We start from the raw sequence: 24,394 nt of genomic DNA, 5'->3' as shown, positions 1-24,394 counted from the left end.
GCTTCATTATGTACAGCGTAATGTACTAGCACAGTGAATGACACACCCACAGGCGCCATGACAGTTCCTAGGCTGATCGTGAAAAGTCAAAAAGTGGGTGGTGGACCAACCCCTGGGAATCCCCACCCCTTCCCCAAAGTGGTTGGAATAATCCTCCCATTTGCTGGCATATGAAATAACCGAGCTGATGAAAACTAACTGACCCTCCAACACCTCTCTCCCTTCTGAACGAGACAGACTGCACTCTGTCCGTGTAGTGTGTGTCTACTTTTACTTTAAACTAAACACCCACACACAGGCCTAGTGGCCTCTCTGGCCTTCTGAGATGGTCTACACTTGGTCTGTGGAGTGTGCATCTCTCTGAATAAATATACTTTTATTTTACTGTGGCTTGCTCTTGAATTCTTTCCTGCATGAAGCCAAGGATCTTCATTTAGTGTGGCACGTCCCAGGGACTCAGATGAGATCTGGGACATGGCCATCCTCTCATGCCCCATTTTTTTCCTGTATCAAAAAGACACAAGCCAAAGACTGGGAGAAGGAAAGACTTACTACTTGCAGCAAGTAAGAACACAGGGGATCCTTCCCAAATCAGTGTCTCCCGGAAGAGCAAAACTGGGGAAGTTTTAAGCTAAGGGTACATGCATGTTCACGAAGGGCTTTTGGCAGCAGACAGAGTCCAACCTTTAGCTGATTAAAGTCAAGAGGGTCAGAAAAGGTCATCATCAGCATCCCTTAGGTTCCAGGAGAGCTGGTGTCTGAGCCCTTCTCAACCACCAATTAGCCAGTCTTGACCACTGAAACAAAACTGGAGTCTTTGCAACTGATACATTATCTTTGCTCTTGTTACTTCTCTTGCCTGACAACAATCACTTGTTCCTGCCTTCTTTTGTTCCTTTAAGATCATTAATTACTGAGATCTTCAAAAGCAAGCATTGTGGCCAGGCTTGGATCACAAAATGGCTTAGGCCAAAAACGGTTTCTCTTCTGTAAAGAAAGTCATGCCTGGTTCTCTTTCTCACGAAGGAGAAAGAGTATTTTGACCACACAGACTTTCTGTTGATGTTTTCTTCTCACCTGACAATTGATGGAGTCCTGAGAATACCAACAAAAGTGCATCCAGCAGAGACTAGCAGATTATAAACTACTTCCAGACAAGCTCAGAGTCTGATAAGGGTAAAACAAGGCAACAAGATACCCCCAGATGAAACCTAACATGATAAATGCTAATAAATTAGAGGATCTAAAGAAGTGGTCACTATATGTATCGACATGGTCTGTGTGTGTCTAATATGGCTATAAAGGGTCTGAATTCCTGAGAACAATACTGTTCCACAAGGTATAGTTTAGTAAGTAGCTCCCTCAAACTATACACCTAACAGCATGCTCAAAAGCAGAGAAGCAAAGTCTCTGCAGGCATTTATTCTGGCTGGTAGGAAACAAAGCCACCAGACTACCTGCCTTCCTGCAGGTCCTCTGTACCCAAAGGAAGGAAAGGACAGAAATCAGGAAAGTGGCAAAATATTTTATTAAAAGCTTTGTGAATTCCATGTGGGGAAAAGAAATATATGGAAAGTAAGGACAGGAGAAAAAAAAAAAGAGTAAGACAAAGAGTCACTCACTGGGCATAGCCAGGCAGACTAACTGCATTCTAAATTAACCTATTGATGGGGTGAGGGGGTTATAAATCAGGAGTTTGGAATTAATAGATACACACCACTATATATAAAACAGATAAACAACAGGGGCATACTGTATAGCTCAGGGAAGTATACTCACTGTCTTGGAATAACCTATAATGGAAAAGAATCTGAAAAACAATATACATGTATAACTGAATCACTTTGCTGTACACCTGAAACTAACACAACAATGTTAATCAACTATACTTCAATTTTTTAAAAATTAATTCCTTCTCTAAAGTTTAAAATAATCAAGACCCCAACCTGAGAAAGGAGTAAACCAAAAAATATTCCCTGATTAGACTTTTCTCTGAGTTAATGACCAAAAAAGGAAGTGATTATAGACAGGAATTAGGGTTTTCCATCTACACGGGTTACATGCATAACAGAAAATTGAGTGGACCTCCTCCTAAGGACTCAGGCCTGGTAATCGGCCCCAAAGCTGAAGATAGAGAGGCATCAAGCACACTACCTTTTAAAAAAGCTTCCAACAAATGGGAGTAGAATCACCCTCCAGGCTTACTAAACAGCCCAGTGGCCCACTGCACACCCCCCACACACTCACACACTGTCAGTGATGATGTTCACAATTATCCCTATATACAAGAAGATGGAGGAGGAGAAGAAAGAGCAGCTGTCAGATCCAGCATCTTCAGTTGCCTACGTGCAGCATATGCATGAAGAGAAGAGAGTTTTTCTTCTACCCCAAAGAGAAAAAAAGAAAAACAAAAACAAAAAAAACTAAGCCACACATTGGGAAAGGATAGCTTGCAAGCTAAAATTCAAATAAAGGATTCACACTTAAATTAATAAACAGAAATGCAATTAAATAGAGTTGGGAGGCCAGAAGAGGGAGCTCTCGCACCCTGTGACATAACAGAGCCCAAAAGAAAGACTCGTTCCCTGGCAAGGACTCAGCCAATGAAAAGCCATGGACTCTGTTTACCAGAGCCTCCCCAGATTCCTTTTCCTCGCTATAAAAGAGCTCTCCTTTCCTTGCTCTGCAAGACTTACACGTGGTTTGCCATGGCTGAGGACCCTGAATTGCAATTCTCTGCAATAAAGCTGGAGAAATATCTGGCAGTCTATGTGTTTTAGGTCCACAGCACCTAGAACTTAAAAGCAATTCCTCCAAACTAATAATTAAAAAAGGCTGATGTTCCAAAAGAAAAATGTGCAAAGCTATGAATAGCAGATCAAAGCAGGAAAACCAAGAGAGGACAATATACAAATGAAAAGATACTCAACCTCAGTAATTAGCAAAATGCAAATAAAAAGCAATTCCATACCTATGCAACAGAATTTTTTTTTTCTCATCCAGGAGTTGGCAAAGCTGCAAGAAAAAGGTAACTTATATTCTGGTGGGACAGCTCTTTGGGAAGTGATCTGGCAACATCTAACAAGGGTGATGATGTGTATACCTTTCAATTTGATAATTTAATTCCACTTCTGGGTAGATAAGCCTTAAAGAAACTCAAGCACATGTGCTCAAGAGCCAGATTCATATAGTTGCTTGTAAGAGCAATAAAATAATACTCACCAATAGGAGAATGGATAATTAGTGTTTTCACAGTGAATTACTATATTGCAGTGAAAACTAAGGCACTACAGGTGTTTACAACATAGATGAATCTGAAAAATACTGCTGAGAGGAAAAAAGCAAGTTCCAGAAGACACAAACCAACATAATACTCTGTAAAAACTCAATAATATATTGTTTAGGAATGCATGCATATGCAGTAAAACTTTTTTAAAGCAAGAGAATGATAAACAGGAGGAAAGAGCACCCAACTGTAAGTGACTGTTAATTTCCAAATTCCTGAGTTGGGTATTTGCTTTACAGGTGTTTATATATTATCAATAAGCAAGCAAATACAAAAATATAAAAGTGAGTTATACATAGATCCAGGAATATATTTACAATTAATCTTGACTCTTACACCTGCTCAATTAAACAAGGAGGCCATTAGACTGAGGTGATTCTAATACCTTAGAAGCCTATGTAAACAAACCATAATCCTAGGGCTGTAAATGCCTTAAGGTTAAGAAATCAAACCCTGAGGACAATCAGTCACAGCCAATCAGGCTTTCCAAATGAGGCAACCATGTAAGCTACAGCCAATCAAGTAATTTCCTTGCTTCACTTCCTCCTCCTCTCTATACAAGTCTTGCCCCCTCCCCTAGAGGTGGGTGATGGGGCACTCCTAACCACTTCTGGTTTGGCACTGCCCAATCCAAACTGATTTTTACTCAAGATTATTAAAAATATGTCTCAGTTTACTTTTTAACATACCTTAAGTCCACTGGGAACCATAAAATAAATGTAATGGGATGGAAAAAAGAGACGAAAAGAAACCGAGCCTTAAGTTAAATAACTTGCCTAAGAATAGAAGTGGAGTTGGGAACTGAATCCAAGTGTGTGTGACTCTGCAACCCAGTCTCTCAACCACTCTGCTTTGCCTCCTTGCAAGGGCACGTCATGAGACCTCTCTGCTAAAGCTAATGATCCTCCCTTCTTGGTCAGGCTTTACTCCAATGGCTTTCATGACCCCACACTTCCTGGGTCTTCCTTGGACTTCACTGACTAGTCCTTCTCTGTATCACTGTAGGCTCCTCCCCTGCCCCACCCGAATTCATTTCTATAATATTTATGTTTTTCCAGGATCTATCTTCAGCCAGTTAGTTAAGAAACTTCTTCCCTCCTGGGAGGAAGGAAAGACAAAGAGGAGTATGCAATATGAGCCATTTCTACCTGTTTTTACCAAAAAAAAAAAAAAAAAAAAATCATCAGAAGGGTACAGTGTGAATTTCACCGACAGCGATTTTTAGTCAAGATCAAATTGAAGCTGTTCCTCACACTCCCTGAAGTGATAACTGAAATTACTGACTAATGCCATTTTAAACTAATAATTTAATGGAAATTAATTTGATATAACCATAGCGTTCTTTCAATTACTAGAACTTCTTGACTAAGTTCTTTTTCAACATGAATATTTGATTCGTTTAACACATTTTAAATAACTTGATCATATAGTGAAAGCATTGTTAGCTGAGTAGAAAGCAGCATATGAGTTATCATTTTAGAAGTTCAGCTGTACCAGTTACAAATATCAAAATGAGCCATTGTACTCAAGCCAATTTACTAAATAAAACAGAAAAAAACACAGTTGCATAATTCAAACAGCCTTCTCTCTCTACTTCTTAAAATGTCCACAGAATTTACTAAAACAAGGCATTATGTAGCCTGTACAATTATACCTGCTGTGCTAGTGAACAGCTATTTTAATCTATATGAGACAAAGCCATACGAGTGTTTCTTAGCTACTAATAATTTTCATACAGATCATGAAAGCTCATGTAGGCATGAAAGCATTTTAAACTGTACTTTAAAAATTAAAGCATAAACTACTTTTGCCTACTAAAAGAAGTCTATTCATCAGAAAAGTTAATTTTAAGTTTGCTATTTTACAATTAAATTCTCTAATATTCTGCTTTTCTCTTTGCAATAATGATTCATAATTCCTATACTTTATTTAAAAAAAAAACCCCTAAACTCATAATGAATTAGTTGAGGTATTTAAAGCTTTTATGATCATTCTCACCAGGGAATTTAAAAACACACTTGCTTACCCACCCCAAGTAGTCTTCCAATTACAGATACTCCCATGTGGCTTTCTTTCTCAAGAAGTCAGCCAACAATCCAGAGCTGCGGGGGGCGAGTGGGTGACAGAGGAAAACGGAAGTCAGAGGTACTGACAATACAGTATTGGCATTAAGTTTTGCTTTTTAATGTTTTTTTTTTATTTGCTACCAAATTTCTCATTACAGGGAACATTTTTAAGTGCCCAAAAAGTAACACAGTTCAGCCTCTTGTGAACTGAAGGCAGTCTGTTTTGTCTCCGTTCCAGGAAAAATAAGGTGCTGCTCTCAAGTCTGTTTCCCATCACCTAACTGGCATGTTCTGGCATAGTTCATTCTCTCACCAAACACTGACTGAATGCCTATTATGTGCCAAGAACTGGGCCTACACATGGATTAAACACAGGCCCAGCTCTCCAGGAGTCTGCAGACTAAGAAGGAAAACAGACATTTAAGTGCATGCTCACATAGGTCCATAATCTATTGCCCTAAGCCCTAAGGGCCAGATGCGTTTCAGAATTTGGGAGTTCACAGATTTTAAAATGATAATTTTAAAAGGTTTTTCAGATTCTGAAAAGGTGTATTTATCATATATTTCAAAACACCCCAACTGGACTCTGGGGCAGCACCAACATGATCCAAAAGTAGTATTTCTGCAGCAACAGGTGGGCATAGTCACAACTAGGTGGGGAGAAAGCAGACTGGCAGCAGTTTCCTGTTAGCGCAAGTCAGGCTGTGGCACCAAATGAGTTCAAATCACGTAAGGTTTTCCCACTAAAATGATAACATGAAAAAAATCCGCAGTTTCAAAGGATTCTGGATCTCCAAATTGTGGATAGGAGCTTCTTGCCCTGTAATACGTAAGAGGAGGATTTCCTGGATGACCCATGAACTTTAAAAGATACTCAGTATTTAACCAAGAGATGACGTCTATTGAGCACTTACTATGTGCCATGCACTGGTCACAACTCTTCACAGCAACTCACTGAACAACCTCAGATCAACCACAGAAGGTAAGTGCTAAGCCATCTTCCTTTCACAGATGAGAAAACTGCATGTTATGGAGGGTATGAGCCTTACCCAAGTTCACACAACTTAACAGAGCTGGAGTTTGACTGCACTTGGGGGGTGATGCCAGAAATTGTTTACCTTCTCTGCCCCTCAACTCCCTCTGTGCAGTAGAGACACTAGTATCTATGCCCAGGGATTGTTTCAGGGATTAAATCATGCACATTTACAAGACGTTCTTGGAACTTTAAGTCAGAGCTAATTTGGCCCAGCAAGGGAAATAAATGAAGAAGCTAAAATAATCATATAATCATCAGGCCGATATCTTTATCTGTTGATGGAGCAACAGGCATAATACATTAATACTTTAAATACAAAGGGAAAATAAATTTATTACCAGAAAGAATTCTGTTCATGGCCTCAGCATCCCACTTCTGCTGAAATGCAACCACTTATTTCTCTCAACTCCTTGAGAAACACTGAGCCTTCCTCCCTGATTCTAGAGGCTCTCTAAGTTTGCTGAGAGAGGACCTGAACAGTCTCTGTCCGCATGCACCCTCACTTACAGACCAGGACTCTGTAACGAGCTGGGAGGAGAGAGGGAGATTCAAAGGGGGAGAGGACAGGAGAAAAAACATCCAATCTTTGAAGGGCTTTCTCAAACTACATCCACCTCCTGAAGATTTCAATATCTGGCTCACTCCAACTGCACCTTGCCCATCCCCACCCCAAAAGCCTGTGACTCCTAGATTGGGGCATTATTAATGTTGTATCAGTCAGGTGTGTAAGGGACGAAACATGGTTGATAACCACTAATTTAACCAAATAGCCTCATCATTAGGTTCTCCAAGGGTGAGGACCAGCAGCATCAGCACCACTTAGGAAGCTTTTAGAAGTGTAACTTCTGGCCCCTTCCCAGGCCTGAAGAATCAGAAACTCAGGGCGGAACCCAGCAAGCTGTGTTTAACAAGCACTCCGTGTGATTCTGATGCCTCCTGGAATCTGAGAACCTCAGGTCTAAACTCTTGTCTAAAACTATTTGCTTGGAGGAAAGTTCAAGAATATGTGTTCACGCATTAAGAAGTTCCTAAAAAAAACAAAACAAAAAAACTAAATGGCATTTATATTATCTTCCTGGTCAAATACAACATCTAGATACTTTAAAAATAAAGATATTAGATGGCATACAATTATAGAAAGGAATCATTTCTACTCCAACTGGTTTTAAAATAGAGCAAAACTATTTTCTATATCAGAATCGTGCAAATTTTTAAAATCATCTTTTTCTGAAGGACAGCTTGAGAATGAGAAAGGGGGCGATTAAAAAGAAGAGAAGTTTCTGTATAAATTTCCTATTTCAACACTCACAACAAGATATTTTTTACAAAGAAATCATTAACAATTCCTTGATGTATTGCAGGTGTTATCTTCCCGTTCTTCAAGGGAAACAATGCATCTGGCAAAATCTTCATTTTCTTTTCTTTTTCCTTTTTTTTTTTGGTAGTCAATACCTCCTTCAAAATAATCTACCTGTATTTGGTCTCACTTTGCCCTTTAAGAAATATAAAAATGAAATAAACACAGGACTGGAAAGAACAACATACAAGCCAAGTTATCTTCTATTTTGAAATACCCATGTCACCTAAAAAGAGAGATACTTGAAAACAAATTTTTTAACTTAAGGCTTAAATGCATTAATCTTTATTAAAGTAGCAAAGATTATGAGAAAACACCCACGAAGAAAATAGTGTTTCGTGTATCTTCGGAATTAACTAAAAAAGGAACCAGGATTCTGAAATGCTAAAACTGACTTCCATTTATTTATTTTTTTAATCTGTGTTTAAGTTTACTTAACAAAAAGCACAAGAGGTTCAGCCCCACAAAGTCATAAATCAGTCATCTGGAAGACAAGCTTCTTATCCAGGTATCATTAAACAAATCCGTTTGGGGTGAACACTTCATATAATAATCTGGGGTTCTGTCACTGAACAGGCTATGTCATCATTGCATAAATGTAAACCAAGATGGTAAATTCCATGACCCAGTAAAATGTCATGCATAAAAAAATGTTAAGAGAGAATAGGAATTCATGGAACTAAAAGTAAATACATTCTGTTGTCTCATTCCTACACATTTTTTACACTTGTGTGTTATAAATTAAATCTCTGTGAAATCTGCAGTGTTTTAGACTATCTGCCATTTATAAAAGCCAAATGTTTAAACAAAAGTTCTTTAAGTAAGTTTAATTTTTAAATTAAAAAAATTTAATAATCTTCTAAATCAAGAAAAGGGAAAAGAAGGGGAAGAAGTCTTTGAGGCAATGCTAACAAAACCTAAAATTACTGTAATATCAGGAACTACATGAAACCCTGATGCAGAGTACATGTTTTAAATTTAGTGTATCCTTTTTAAGTGCCCACATACATATATAGAGATACAATGGATGCTTTAAACGAATAGGTTTAGCTTTTTTCCAGTCAACATTTTGGGAAAGCTTTCAGAAAAAGAGTTTTCTTCCTGCACTTCCCATTATTTTTATCCACAGCCCTAATGTACATAAGAAATGAGGATTATCACCATTACTGTCACTTCAAATCATCATATGATTTACTCTTCCACTCAACAAATGTGTATTTAACACCTACCCTGCACCAGGCACTGGAACTGACCCACCCAATCAGCAAAGTTCATCTTCTCATGAGAAAGGTAAGTAAGAATAATTACATTAGGATGTAAGTGCTACAATAGGGTACATATTTAGAGTGTTATATCACCAAAACCAAATGTTTCATGAGAATGTGACTGAACATACTAAGGATCTCCCTTAAACTTAATGCAATACATTCTGAAACCACTGTCTGGAATTCACTGAAACCATTTTCAGTGTGCTTGTATTTTTAGCTGTACTACCTCTTAAAGTAACCAGTTCTATAAAATCACTGTCAGCTATGTAAAATAGCAGGGTATTTCCTTTTACTTAGTCTTCAAACTACTTTCTCTAAGCTGAGACGCCTCTAGTTTTAGCATTTCTAAGGCTTTGTGAACCAAACGTTAGGAAAATAAATTATGATTATGTAAATGACAGATCATAACTTTGGCACCTGTCTTTTCCCATGTGACTCTATTCAAGTATTATCACCTCTTGGATTTTTTTTGATAGGATCATGTGTGGTTCATCTCTATACCACTAAGTCACACAGTCTTATACCCTTTAAAGTCATGCAATTTGCTTTTGCCTTACCAGAAACAACACCTTAAATTTACCAGACTCGGTTATGTCCAAAAACTTTTTTAATGAATCCCACCACTAAAGGGTGAAAATAGGACAACAGAGGATATTAGAATTTCATCCAACAAATTTGTATGAGTAACTAACAGGCACTAATCATGATCTAGCTCATTTGCTGAGCTGGCTTGACAGCACAAAATGTGCGTTGTGTAATTAACATATTCATAGAAAAGTAGCTATAATTCCCTGTGTTCCCACTTTTAATGAAAGTAAAATACTTTAAAAGTTATCAATAATAAGTAGAAACAGTATAGCACTCAGTGTCTTTTTCCCAATACAGATTTCATTCTTTCTAACATAGAGCCACAATGCGTAGGCACAAGATAGAACTCTGGAGGTTTTACTAATTAAAAAAGCAAGTGTATTTATGTGATGTTGGTCTGAGATGAACGAACATCCACCAATGCTAACTCAGGATCACACTTTCTTTACCAAAATGTCATGGGACTGCTGTCTTGGTTTAGACCAACAGCTAATTAATAACCCACACTAGCTATGTGGGACTCAACTCCATCCCCAGCTTCCCCCCAATCACTAACGCCCTCAAAACCCCTCAGTCACAGGGGGCTGATCTCACCAGGTGGCTTGAACAGTGCGCTCCCTTTTAGTGACACTTACTTACACTGCAGTCACATTTAGTTTTCTTCTACTGCTCTGATTGTCCTATTGATGTTTTCATCCTGCACTTACGACCACACGCACCAGTACTCCTCCTCAGCAGCCTGAAGGAAACACACATTACTCCTGATGCTTCACCATCCCTTCACTACCTGTCTCACCATCATCCCTAGAAAGCATACAAAGATACTCCCTCATGAAAAGATTAGTTAGCACATAACCATGGGGGAAATTTACATACCAACACTTCCCTTCTCTTTCATATCTACAGGCACAGAGGAGTCTTTGTGTGGTTTTAAATTTCTTTTCCCCCTAAAAGCTTCCCTAGTGTCACCATACTAATTAATAGACATAATGAAACCCCTTGTTGATAAAATTTAATTCCCTTAGATAAAGGTTAACATATAAGCATGAAAACTAACATCTAAGTTTAAAATTTTTTAAATACCAACTGCTTTTGCTTTTTACACCAAATGACAAGGAGATCACATTTTTCAAAAGGTTTATTTCCCACCAACGGCTTCCCTGGAGGCCCATTTAGTAAGCAAAACACATAATGAAGATCCTTTGTTGATGAATTTCAACTTCCTTAAGTAATCAGCTGTCTACTATTTTTCCACGTAAATGTATAATTTAATTTATAGAAGTTTAGACAGCAAAAAATGTTTCAAATTGTTTCCTTATAAAAACCAACCACTATAAGCCTTGTTAATTATTCTAAATACAGTGTATAATCTATGTCACATGCCAGTTGGACAACAAAGCCTCATTCAGCTTAAGCTGCATTAATGGGTTTTTAATTTCACAAACAGTTAACTCCCAATTTTCTTATGTTAAACAATTCCTGGGTAAAGGTGTTTAGGTGGCAAACTCATAAAAATTGAAGGGGAAAAAAAAAAAGTCAAGCCATTGTTAAATGTCATCATAACAAAAATACCAAAAATTCCTATGTAAGAGCCCAGAGGTTACTGGCTTTTTGAGCACAGGGACCACTGTCCTCATCTTTGTCCCTCCCAAAGTTGTGTTTTCACTTTAGTGTACACATTCTATCAATTTCTCTATAGCTACAAATATATTACAAGTTAGATGATGATGAAGAGACAGCAAAGCTTCTAAAAACATGGTATCTTTTGAAGAGGTAAGAATGAATATATAAGTACAGTCATTATCAAACTTTATATAACAAAAAATTACAAATGTAAATCAATTGGAGAGCTAAAGGCAAAACCGGAAAAACAATTTAAGCTGTATACTGCCTGAAATATGAAATACGGACATTAAGAGAAATTTTATTTTAGCAAGTTAATAGTGTACAAGTGTTGAAATCATTTAATGTGATTTCTACTTCAAAACAGATTAAGTAAGATATAGTTCCCAGCAATTCTGGAAGAAAAGGCTCTCCAACAATGCACACTAGGAAGATGGTATTGAGGAACACATGCTGTGAACTTATCGAGAATTTTCTGTTCACAACTATAGCACCAAAGGAAATTCTCTGGTAACTGTACCACCCATAGGACATCAGTAGGAAGGCTGTAGTGAAGCACTGTCTTTAAGAGGGCGCCTCTACTACCCAACTCTTGGGGTTTGAATACTGGCTTTTCCCCTGGCATATGCTAACTGACAACTGGAAAAGTCAACAAAGGTTAGCTGGAATTATTTCTACAGTTGAGAAAAGATGCCTTTGAACTAAAGATGGAAAAATGTTAAAAATATTTTACAAAAAAGAAGTATATTCAGGCAGAAATTATTTTAAGTAATCAAAACATTGTGGAGCTAAAAAGTTTAAGTTTTCATCATAAGCCAGATATCTCTTTAAATCTAACTACTGCCTGTTTTCTTTCCAGTCTTATTATGGTTAATTTTGAGGCTTACCTAAAATTAAAATTTTCAAATCTCTGTAATTTAAAAGTTAATTACTCAGTTTGTGACCAAAGTTCATCCATTTTTGTTTCTTCCTATTGACCCTCTCACCTTCCACTTACTACTCCACCAGAGAGCAGACAAAAAAGAGATGAAGTCTCAAAACACAAAGCTGATCACTTACTTGTTAGCTTCCAGGAAACCTGTAGCAGTGTCACCAAAAAATTTCAAACAGCACTCAAGTTATGGGATTCTCTGAGACAGCATCCTCCATTTGCAAGAGCATTCGATAAAGTACAGCCAGAAAGTTGGCAAATATTAATTCACACATATATTCATTCATTAAACAAATATCTGAGTTCCAACCACAGGCCTGAATATTCCAGGCGCTAGGGATTCAGCAGTAAACAAGTTTCCCCGCGGTCATGGTGCTTCATACCACATCCGTCTAGAAGATAATAAAGCATGTGAATAAGTAATAATGTCAAGTACAGGTAAGTGTTCAGGGGGAAAAAACTTGCAAGAAATTAGAGGGTGACTAGGAAATTAGAGGGTAATAAATTAATCTAAGTAAAGACCTGAATGAAAGGAGTGAATGAGCCATGCCTTCAATGGGGGAAGAACATGCCAAGCACAAGGAACAGTCAATGCAAAGGTCCTGAGGCAGAAACCAACCTGGCAAACTCAATCAACAGGAGAGAGGAAAGTAAGGCTGGAGGGGAGTAAGCAAAGCAGAGGATACTACTAGGGAGTATCCTAGGGAGGATACTAGACAGGAGCCCAACCATGTGATCACCAAGGCCTCTTGACCATAATAAAAACTTCAGATTTTACCCAACAGGGATGAGCTCTGATGACTAAGAGATATAATCTGACTTGATTCAGACCTTTTAAAGCTTACGCTGGCTGCTACGGGACAGAGACTGGAAGCTGAAAGACCGGTTAGGCACTACTGCAGTAGTCTGTGTCAAGATGGTTTAAAACAAGGGTAGTTGCACTAGAGGCAGACAAATTTGGAATAATTAAGTCAGAGCCCATAATACTTGCCAATGGAGGAACAGATGTTGGAAGAGTCAATCAGGGGAAGTAAGGACAACTCTTTGGAGTTTCAAACTGAACAACTGAACAATGGATGGTGATACCATTTACTGAGCTAGAGAAGAATAAGAAGCCATAGCCAGTGAGGCAGGACGAAAATCAATGTCCCAGCAGCCAAGGGGAAAAATGCTTCTATAAGGAAGGAGTTCTCTCACCTGTGTCAAATGTGGCTGAAAGAGCTACTTTGGCAAGACTGACACTCCCGGTGAGGGACGACGGGGAAGAATGGCTCTTGGGCACAGGAAGGATAAGTCTCTGGAGTAGGTTCAGAAGAAGATGGGAGACAAGGAGTTGAGGAGATGCAGCCCACATGGAATCCTTGAAAGACTTTTGGACTCAAAGTAGCTTTATTATTTTTTGAAGTTCTACTTTCCAGTTTTTGAAATTTCAAACTTAAAAATTGAAAAAGTTAGTAAATACTCTTATTCCTTTCACCTAGATTCACCAATCATTAACATCTGCCACATCCGCTCTATTACTCTCTATATGTAATATTTACTATTGCTTATTCATTTGAGAGTAAACTGAAGATATTTTGAACCTTTACTCCTACATAATTCACTGTGTATCTTCTAAGAACGAGGGCACTTTCTTACACAGTACAATTATCAAATTATCAGGAAACCTAGCGCTGATGCAACATTATTATTTAGTATTCAGTACATATTCAAATTTTGCCAATGTCCCAATAATGTTCTTAGAGCAACTGGATTTTCCAACCCAAGATCCAATCCAGGATTTTATGTACTGCATTTAATTGGCAGGTCTCTTGAACTTCCTTTAAATTGAAACAGTTCCTCTTGACTTTCTTTGTCTTTCATGGCATTAATATCCTAGAAGAGTAAAAGCCAGTCACTTGGTAGAAGAATCCTCAACTGAGGTCCCTCAATTGTTTCCTCATGATCAGATTTTGGTTATGCATTTTAGAAATACTACAGAAAAGTAATGATGCCCCTTGTTCAAGCACATCAAGAGGGACATATTTATTCCACTGTTGGTGATGCTAACTTTGGTTGAGGTTGTGTCTGCCAGATTTCTCCACTGTGAAGTCACTGTCTTCCCCCTTGGTCATTATCTCTAGAGAGATCATTAGAAACTGTATTAATATCCTTTTCCCCATCAAACTTTCTCCTTTGGTAACACCTGCCTGAATTAAAATCACCATGATGGTTGCAACTGGTGACTCTTCTAACTCTATTGTTTCTTCACATTTTTATTGGCAGTCTACTGGGAAGAGCTTTCCCCTTTTCCTTATTTTATTTATTTATTATGAACTTGCGGATTCTGATTTTATTCAGTGGGTTATAACCTGTTACTATCGCTATTCATTTTGGTGCTCAGACTTTCCCAGATTTGGCCATTCAAGCTAGTTCCAATGTCCTTTTGACATGTCCCATACTTTTTTTTTTTTAGTATTTCCTTACTTTGTGTTCTAGGCCGATCTTATGCTTTCCCTTCCTCAGCTCTGGAACCAGCCATTTAGACCTGGGCACTGGTTGTGTTCACTGCTACTAGGGTGTCACTGCTCCTAGGCCCTTTCCTCAGACAGAGCTAGGAATTATATGCATGTATGTATGAATGTGTGTATGTGTATTTTAACCATGAGTTCATATGGATAACTCTAATTCCAATCCAACACCACAGAGTTCTTCATTGCCTTCTTCTGTTTCGTATTTTTATTTCCCTTCTCCTACAGAGAAAACTCTAGCTCCCAAAATAGCAATGAATTTGCTCAGTCCTACAGCACACACAATATAGTTTCAGAATTGCTATAACTCTACCACTATAAATAACAGCCTACTACACAAACCTCAAAGTTTTTTGTATTTTTCTTTTCAGCAGTCCTTTTCATCTTTAGATTAAAGGTATATAATCGAAGTCCTGTGTTAAAAACTTACCTGGATTCATTTTTTTCCCTAAGATCTTATGTTAGTCATTAAAATACAGTTGATTCATCTGTTGCTATTTGTATTCAATTTTGGAAGTTTTCTTCTCCCAGACTTGTTAATTTCATTTTGAACATATAAAGCATTAACAAGTTTCCAAAACTCAAAACTAAACAAACAGGTATAATCAGAGCAGTGCCATTCCCTCCACCAGTCCTTTTATTCAGCTCCTACCCAGCCCCTATAGGTAACTAATTAGTTTCTGGTTATCTCTCTCATATTTTTGTTCTATCAAAAAATTATGCTTTGTCAATGTGGAGCAGAGAAATGGGGCAGAATACTGGATCAAGAAAAAATTTAAGATGGGAGACATAACAGAATGTATTATAATGTAAATGATTCCCTAGAAACTGGAATTGAAGATGCAGAAGGGGTGGGTTAACTGCATAAGGAAATGCCTATCAAAATACCTTCTGGTTTAATTTGAGATATATCAGAGGGGTCCCACATTCCCAAATAGATTGCCATCCTGTTTGTGACATTTCAAATTAGTTATATCCATGGCTCTAGAGAACCCACATTAAAATGGGGTTATTATTTTTGAAGGATAATTAAACTATCACTACCTATTAATGTCAGTAGGAGAAATTCTGCCCAGGCAAGAGGGAGGGAGCTAAACATTTAACCAGGAATAGCCAGGTGAGAGAAGAATGGCTGACATGAGGATCTGTACAACAACACAGACGGACAGTAATGATCATGTTGGAAAAATGAACCCATATCTCTGGCATGTCTTGGAAAACTTACAAATATGCTAACAAGTAACTAAGGGTTATTCCTCATGCCCTGGTACCATGTCAGTGTGGCACAGAGAGAAGAATACAGACTTTAGAGATGTCTGGCCTTAAATTCCAGCTGAGTTACTTAATAGCTACATAACCACTGGCAAGTTACTTAACCTCTCAGAGGCACAGTCTCTTTACCTGTAGAACCAGATGATGTCTTCTTTGCCAAGTTAATGTGAGATATAAATAGAATAATGTATAGCATTGCTTCTGGCCCAGAATAAATGTTTAATAAATAGTTCCTATAATAAATGCATACAATAACCTGTATTAGCAAGGTAAAAACATAACACAGTCTGTGTACTTCAATAACATGTCTGAAAGAAATCAGTGAAATCACGCCATCTCAGCCAGTATTTGGTAAGGGCAGAAAAATGTCCAACACTTAGTTCCAATTCTCAATTTTCAAAATGTCCCAGAGTCTATTTTTAAAGTGTAAAAATATGTGCTGACATACTAAAGTGCCAATGATTTCAAAGTAACAATTCTGGGGATGTGTTGATCAAATGGTAAAAACTTCCAGTTTTAAGATGAATAAATTCTGGGGATTTAATGTACAACATGGTGACTATAGTTAACGATTCTGTATTGCATACTTGAAAGTTGCTAAAAGAGTAGATCTTAAACATACGTACCACCCCCCAACACACACAAAGGTAATTATATGAGGTGATGGATGTATTAACTAATCTTACCGTGGTAATCATTTTACAATTTATATGTATATCAAATCAAATTGTATACCTTAAACTTACACAGTGTTATATGTCAATTATATCTTAATAAAGCTGGAAAAAATTTAAAAGCATGGATTCTACAGGTTAACAAGGATCAACAACTCAGAATAACCTCCTAAATAATGCCTATGGTTCATAAAGAGATGAACTTAAATGTATCACAAACCATGTTAATCAATTCTATAATTTTATAAATGTGTACGCAAGAATTAAAACGTTCAATAAATAGATTTTTTAAAGTTTCTATTTCACTTTCAAATTCATCCACAAACTAAAATGTAGCATGGAAAATCTTAAAACGATCTTTAACCAAATACTGAAATATACCATAAACCTTCAGAGCCTAGAATCAGTAATAACCCAAAAGCCCCAAACTGAAGAGTCTTAAAAGTGTGAAATGGCAGGGAGTCTCAAAGCACACAACTTTACATACACAGACCATCATTTTCCTCACCGACTAGAAATGACTCCTCTATTATTTTAAATAAGCAGTGTGTGCTCTATCTCTGTTCTAGAAGCCGGACTTAAAGGTCACAATCTCAGTTTGCAATACAAAGATGGACCGATAATAAAGCGTTCTAATCAACAATTAAATGCCAAATGTCTTAAGAAAACTTTCCAGTAGGGTGCTGCTAATCCACAGACAGAGCTATTTTGCCTGTGGAGGGAGAAAGATGCTTCCACACCCTTTACTAAAAGAGAAAGGGAAAGAGTGGGAGAGAGAGAGATGCAAAATAACAAAATACTGCTTGGATAAACAAAAGTCTGTTTTTAAACTTTTAGAAATTCTATCTTCCATTACCGAATAACAATAACTATCAAAGTACAAGGCAATCATTTGTGTTTTGAAGCAGAAAAGAATGTGTAGAGAAAAGGAAAACATTTTACCATCCACTGAACTTACAAATATCCAAAATCCTTAATTTCCTCCTCCCGTCAAAAATATTGGGCATCGTATCATTTCCAAAATAAATTTAACACAAAACCGCTGGACTCGTTTTTAGCCCTCGGTGGAGAACTTTTATAAGCTCTCAGCGCTCTCCACTCAATAACCCTTCTGGGCAGCCCAGAATAACCGCTATTCTCGGAATAAACACGAGCTTGCGTTTCAGTGCGCGGAGGGGCCTTGGTGCGCGGAGAGGAACCGGGGGTCCGGAGGCCGAGACGACGCTCTCCCTCGCTCCGCAGAGCAAGCGGTCCGAGCGGCCCAGGAAGTGCCCGAAGCCGTGGAGGAGCGGCGAGTCCCCGCGCCAGAGCAGCGCGCCACCAGGGCGCGCCCGTCCCGTCCTTCCCGGGGGGTCCGCCGTCCGGAGCCCCCTGTCCCAAAGTCAGGAGGGACGTCGCCAGCCCTGCGGCGCCTCCCCGGCCGAATTCCGCCCAGGCGGCCCCGCGGCGCCTCACGCCCCCTACGGGAAGCCCGGGATGCCCCCGCGGGGCGCACCGACGAGCCGTAGCTGGCGCGGCCGCCGCCTACCTGGAGGGAACTCGGGCCCGCGTTGACCGGGCGTGCGGGGGTCCGCTGGGCGCTCGGCAGCCCCTCGCGCGCGGAGCCGGCGTGCAGAGCGCAGCGCAGCGCACCGCCGAGACCAGCGCCGCGGAGATCCGCCGACCACACCCAGGCCCGCGCCGCCCAGCAGCCAACTCCGCCGCGCGCGGGGCCGGGGCGGGGACGTGGCTGGAGGCGCGAGGCGCGAGGCACGAGGCGCGCGGGCCCAGCGGGGACGCGCCGCGGGGGCGCGCGGGCCCTGGAGCGTGCACCAACCGGGCGGGGGGCGAAGGCAGCTGGCGCGGCGCGCAGCTTCTGCTTCCTATTTTCTGTCTCGTTTCCTGCTAGAAGGAGAAGAAAAACATTAATTCCCGGGCAGTTTCATTTTCTTGGTGCGGCGTCTGGACGCCGGAGCACACTTCTGAGTAGCGCCGAAGTGGTGTGGCCAGTTTCTTTCCTGGCACCGCAGAGACCTCAGTTTGCTTGTGGGCAGGGTAGGGGACTGATTCAGAAGACCTCAGGGTCTCATTTAGGTTTCACATTCTGGAATTCTAAATGTAAGAGAGTTAAACTGAAGCCCAGAGTCATACAAAATTGCCCTGTAGTGCCAGCTCGACCGTCGCTAGTTGTGTGACCGCGTTCAGTCTCGGGGCCTCGGTTTCATCATAGGCGAAATAGGGATAGTGTACCTGCTTCATAAAGGTGCTAAAATATTAAATGTGATAACATTTGCACAGAGCTTGCCTCTGAATAAACAATGCTTGGAAGTTAATTGTTACCATTGTCACTGACGAAACCAGGCCTTCCAGATAACCCTGTCAAGTCGCTCATCTCTGCATGAGTTAAATATCACACGCATCTCAACCGACTTTTTCTACATTTCTCTGCGTGTTTTATGTTTAAAATGTCATAAAATGAATGCATCTACCCAATTTGCTTCCTCTGAAGTCAGTACCGCCCGGGAGCAATTTTCCTCTCCCCCACCTCCATCTTTCTTCTGAGTTAATTCCAGTTTGACAGACTGTTGCTATAGCATTCCTTCTCTGACGTCAAACAATTTAAAGAAACAGCCCTGGGTAACGAAAACTGCAGAGGAGTTCTTTGTGGAGTTTCTGTGCTGGAGAAAGGTTTGAACAATATCCTAGGAGAACTTTAACACCTCCGCAGCCTTCCATTTCGTCTTCAGCAGCTTCCCACTATCACCTGGAATAAATCTTTTAGTACCTTCATGATAAGCACACCCTGATTGCGGCTGTGGAGAAAATGCGACCGTTTTGTGTAAACGCCAGACCATGACAAAAAAGGAAACAGCTGTGGTGCCAGGATGATGAAATTATAGGTTCTTTTTATTCCCAAATTTTCATTTTCCTTATTGTGGGGTGCTTGTTTCCACTAAGAAGAAAGAGGAGAAATGCCAAATCTTACACATATTGGTGTCAGAAAAGTTGATTGGGACCTGAGTGGTTTGTAGCTGTAACTGTTTATATGTTTTAATGATCAAATCCTGAGCATTATCATTGTCATTTTTAGGAGGGAGCAAAGGGAAATTATTATTTAAGGAAATCCTATTATAGACCAGGCTCGCTGCTTTCTTATATGTACTTAATTCTTACACTAACTTTATAATGTGCATTCTACCCCCATTTTACAGACAAGGAAACTGAGGCTCAGTGAGATTAAGTAATTTGCCTAGAATTACACAAGAAGTGTCACAGCTTTACATGGAATCCAGATTGGATTTACTCCAAAGCCCACTTTCTTTTAGATTCTTTTCTGTCTTGTTCTTGTGCACTGGCACTTAACAGTTATTATAGGTCTTTGAGAGGTGGTTGGGCTAAGATTATTGAAAAACAACTGTGCTGGTGTTTAGGAAAACCCAGTGGAAAGTACTGAGATATTCTATCCCAGAAAAGATTAGGAGAAATATAAGTCAACAGCTTCTAAACACAAAAGAACCTGAAAAGATGGTACAAGAATTCTTACTGACCATTATTTAAAGATTTGAAATTAGTTACACAAAATGATGACTTCAACCTTCCTGAGAATTTGTTGTGAACAGAGAAATTACTAGAAGAATTAAAGTCCAAGTACAAAAAAGGAAAGTTTAATTATTAGCTAAACTAGTCCATTTCCAAGAATATTATATTTCTGTTTTGCCACATCTGCTGCATATTTTTTCTGGAAAGAACACTTAGTCATTAAAGGACAAGCCTATATTGCAAATCAGAAAGTGGAGCTGATGGAAAGAATTTCATTACCAGGAATGATTTCCTGAAAGTACAGTGATGCATCTAAGTGATCCAACAATTGGTAATTTTCAAATGATAACATAATCCATGTAGAAAGTAAAAGAAAGAGAGAGAAGGAAAGAAAGAGAGCGAGAGAGAAACAAAGAAAGAAAAAAGAGGTGTTATTAACACTTTGAAGCCTGCTGAATTATGTAGACAACTGTAATGATATCCTGATTCTAATGATTAAACCCAGTGTTCTTGTGTTCGGGTGCCACTGGGTGATGTTTAGTTTTCTAACTCATTAGGACCATGTTGACAAATCCTATTCTATTAAAAGAGGATGGTGGGGTCCCTGCTGGAGAACCTTTGAAGACAAATTCTCTGTCTATTCCTCCTAGTGTTTAACAGAATACCTTGCAGATACCAAGTACTCAGTGAACAAATGAATGAATGAAGGCACTGGGCTACTTTTTTTACTCAAATAACCTTCATACCTAACCCCACCCACATGCCCTACTCAGAATCATAGAGAGGAGAAGAGCAATTATTATTTTTCTGGGAGTTTACTTATAGTTGCTTCTGCAGGGTGTTCTGCTCTCCTATAGTTAAGTTCAGAGAAGCTCTGCTCTTGGTCCTGTGTTGGATGAATCTGAATCCTGTCCTCAGCAAGCTACTCTAAAATCCACAGTACCATAGATTTGTAACCTTTGCTTTTAACTCATACCCTAGAAATCATCTGTATTTTTTCTGAGCCTACTTTCTCAGACAATGCCAAGTGCATTATGAAGAACAAAATTGTCAAAATGGTCAATATTCCAGTACTGCCCTGTTATCTGTGTTGTATACATTCCAACTGGATTTGATTCAGGATGAGACCAAATTATATACAAGCAATATATTTTATGGAACTAAATAACAGATTTTCTTCCAGCTACAACAAAATAGTTCAAAAATATTAAATAGAAAATTTCTGATAAGCTATACACTAGAGTTCCTCAAGGATGTAGGAAGTGATTCCTTAGTAGACTCTGAGAAGTAAGTCTTTGTGTCATTTCAGACATCCTTAATCCTGAGCAGTCATGTCCAAACCCTTCCCTCTTGCTCACACACATTGCATTTTGATATCAACTCTTTTCACAGCTTATATTTTGAGACGGCCTTTGCTGTATTCTTCTGACACTCCTAACACAAATCAGTTATAGCTTTTGCATCTTTGTACTCAGGTTCTCCAATGGCAATTTGGGTCCATCATCAATATGCACATCAGTGACCTTAGGGAAGTGCTATACTTGACTGATGATGTCTGTCTCAGGTGTAGGGAGGGAAGTAGAAGCACCCAGGCATGTATTTGCTGCTCTAGGTCCTGTGGTTTAGGTCTCAGGAATCTGTTATTGGGAAGGGACAGGCAAAGTGAGAAGAATACTAAGCTGCACATCAGAAGACCTGATTTGGAGGTTTGGCTCTGGTACCAAATATCTGTGTGATCATGAGCAGATCACAACCTGCTGCATTCTGTCTTGTTCAATACATAAGATGGGAGTGCTGGATTCTAACAGGATTGGCAAATAGCAGTGATACCATCACTCAGTTCTATGCCAATATATAACTTGGCTAATCAGTTAGGCATTCTTTCTCTCTAAGCCTCATCCCATTTTCAACATGTTCACTCCCCTTTTCAACAGTTCACTTTATGCCACTTCGTGTTTATGAAAGACCTACATTAGAACCTGTTTTTACTAACAGAAAGAAATCCAAAGAGGATTTTCACTTTCATGGGAAAAAAAAAAAAGACAAAAAGCAAAAATAGCATTCAGCATTTGTTTTGCAACAGCCTTCCTAAAGGCAGCCTACACCCAGAGGAGCAGGAAGAGCAATACCACTCAGCTCCTTCCCTGGAAACTACACTCAGCCTCTTAGCATCCAGCCGCCGTAGCTTTGGACTGCGTCTGTGAGCATCTGTGCTTTATCTCAATTTATTTTGTGCTTCCATTAGCAAGATGAGTCCTAAGGTAATTACTTCTTCACTTTATGCCATTTCGGCTTACAAATGGATTCCCAGGCAGGCTCTACTTTCAGATAGCAGGGACAACCTGCACCACACCAGGAAGGTGCTCTAATCTGTTGGTGAGTAGAAACATTATATTAGCTATCTATTGCTGTGTGACAAGCACCCCCACCCCAACTTTGTGGATTAGAACAACAGCAATCATTTATGTTTCTCATGAATAGCCTACTTAGGCAAGGCTGGGCTGACACACTGCTCAGCTCTGGGCAGTGCCAGCTAGTTTGACTCTACTATCAAGATGGCTCTGTCATATGGCTGGCAAATCTGTGGTGCTGGTTGTTGGCTGGAAGATTGGCCAGGGCTGTGGGCAGACACCTCTGTTCCTCTTCACATAGGCCTTTCCATGAGCTACTTGGAATTCCGCACACTACAGTGGCTGGGTTCCAAGAGCCAGGGTTCTAAGAGATCTGGGAGGAAGTGCATAGCATTTTTATGACTTAACTTCAGGAAGCATATACTGTAGCTTCCAGCATCCTTTCTTGGTCTAGACAGTCACAAATTCAGGTCATAGGGACACAGACCTCTTGATGGAAGAGTAGCAAGGTTCTAGAAGAGCATGTAGGCTGACACCTATAGTTGTGGCCATTTTTGGAAATACCATCTGCCACAAGCATATTCGCTGACCCTGGATTAATCTGTAAGCCTAACACTCTAAGATTCTGTTTTTCCACTCCTTCTTCCCACTTGGCATTACCTTGATTTATGCTAATGTGCTCCGTCCAGTAGATACTTCAAACAATGAAAAATCTCTTGCTTTCCCTGCTAGTTTTTTTTTTTTTTGGCTTTGCTTTTTTAGTTTAATTTTTTAAATCATCAAACTATAAAATTGACCTTTTTTGGTGTATGGTTTTATGATTTTAAACACATGTACAGATTCATGTAACCATCACTACAATCAGGATACAGAAGAATTCTATCATTCCCCCCAAATTTCTCATGCTGTCCCTTTATTATTATTAGTGTTGTTATTCCCTCACCTCCTTCCCTAACCCCTAACAATCGTGGATCTGTCTCCATCCCTGTAGCTTTGTCTTTTTGAGAATATTGTATAAACGGAATCATACTGTATGAAACGTTTTGAGACTGGCTTCTTTCTCTCAGCATAATGCCTTGCTCCTTCTTATTGCTGAGTAGTATTCCATGGTGTGGTGGGACTGCAGTTTATTTACCCATCCACCCACTCAGCGACATTTGGGATGTTTTCCAGTTTGGGGCAATTATGAACAGAGTTTCTGTAAACACTCACATACAGGTAAACAGGTATGTTTTCATTTCTCTGGAGGAGATAACCATGAGCGGGATTGCTGGGCTATGTGATTAGTATATGTTTAACCTTATGAGAAACTGCCAAATCATTTTCTGGAGTGGCAGGCCCATTTATCACTCTCACTGGCAATGTATAGGAGTTCCAGTTGCTCTGAGTCCTTGTCAACACTTGACATTCTCAGTGCTTTTAAAAAAATTCTAGCCATTCACGTAAGTATGTAGTGGTATCTTATAATAGTGGCTTATTTTTGTATCTTCTTCAGCATCACACATACATGTTGTCTCCTGCCTTTCCCAACCCTGATCCAGTTCATGCATTTCTATCAAATTAATTCTCCTAAAACACAGCAGTGATCAGATTCATTTTTGGTCCAGATAACCTGCAGTAGTTTCCAATTACTTACTGAATTTAATATACCTGCCTTGCACTGGCTTGCAAGGCCTTACATAATCTGACTCCAACCTACTTTTCCAGGTTCATCTTTACTTTTCTACTTTACTTTTCTCTCCACCTAGTCCTTTTACTCTTCTGAGAATAGGTTCTTCACCTCCTCATCTTTGTTAGTGCTATTCCCCAAACTGGCTCCTCTGTCCCTTCCTTCTGTATCACTCAAGAACCAAGAACTTGAGGAGACTGTCCCTGGCCCTCTGTGCCTGGACTCCCACCAGGTAACACAATGC

The 24,394-nt window shown here is 39.5% G+C and overlaps 1 protein-coding gene across 3 annotated transcripts in view; it reads right to left on the bottom strand.

Moving 5' to 3' along the window:
* The window catches only part of GNB4 (G protein subunit beta 4), a 51,229-nt gene extending 32,881 nt beyond the window's left edge, over positions 1-18,348 (bottom strand). Inside the window, exons 1-2 of one of the 3 annotated variants that reach the window (XM_032483883.1) lie at positions 18,140-18,348; positions 5,317-5,388 (exon numbers count right to left, since the gene is read on the bottom strand). The gene's annotated coding sequence lies outside the window, so the exon portion shown is untranslated. Of the gene's footprint in view, positions 1-5,316; positions 5,389-17,569; positions 17,807-18,139 lie in introns of those variants that run through there. The other 2 variants (XM_032483877.1, XM_032483889.1) reach the window with 2 other exon arrangements.
* Positions 18,349-24,394: the final 6,046 nt, after the last annotated feature.

This window comes from Camelus ferus, chromosome 1 (genome assembly GCF_009834535.1).
Source record: "Camelus ferus isolate YT-003-E chromosome 1, BCGSAC_Cfer_1.0, whole genome shotgun sequence".
NCBI classification, from domain to species: domain Eukaryota; kingdom Metazoa; phylum Chordata; class Mammalia; order Artiodactyla; family Camelidae; genus Camelus; species Camelus ferus.
Note: the sequence above shows the minus strand (reverse complement) of the source record. Positions and strands in the feature narration are given on the sequence as shown.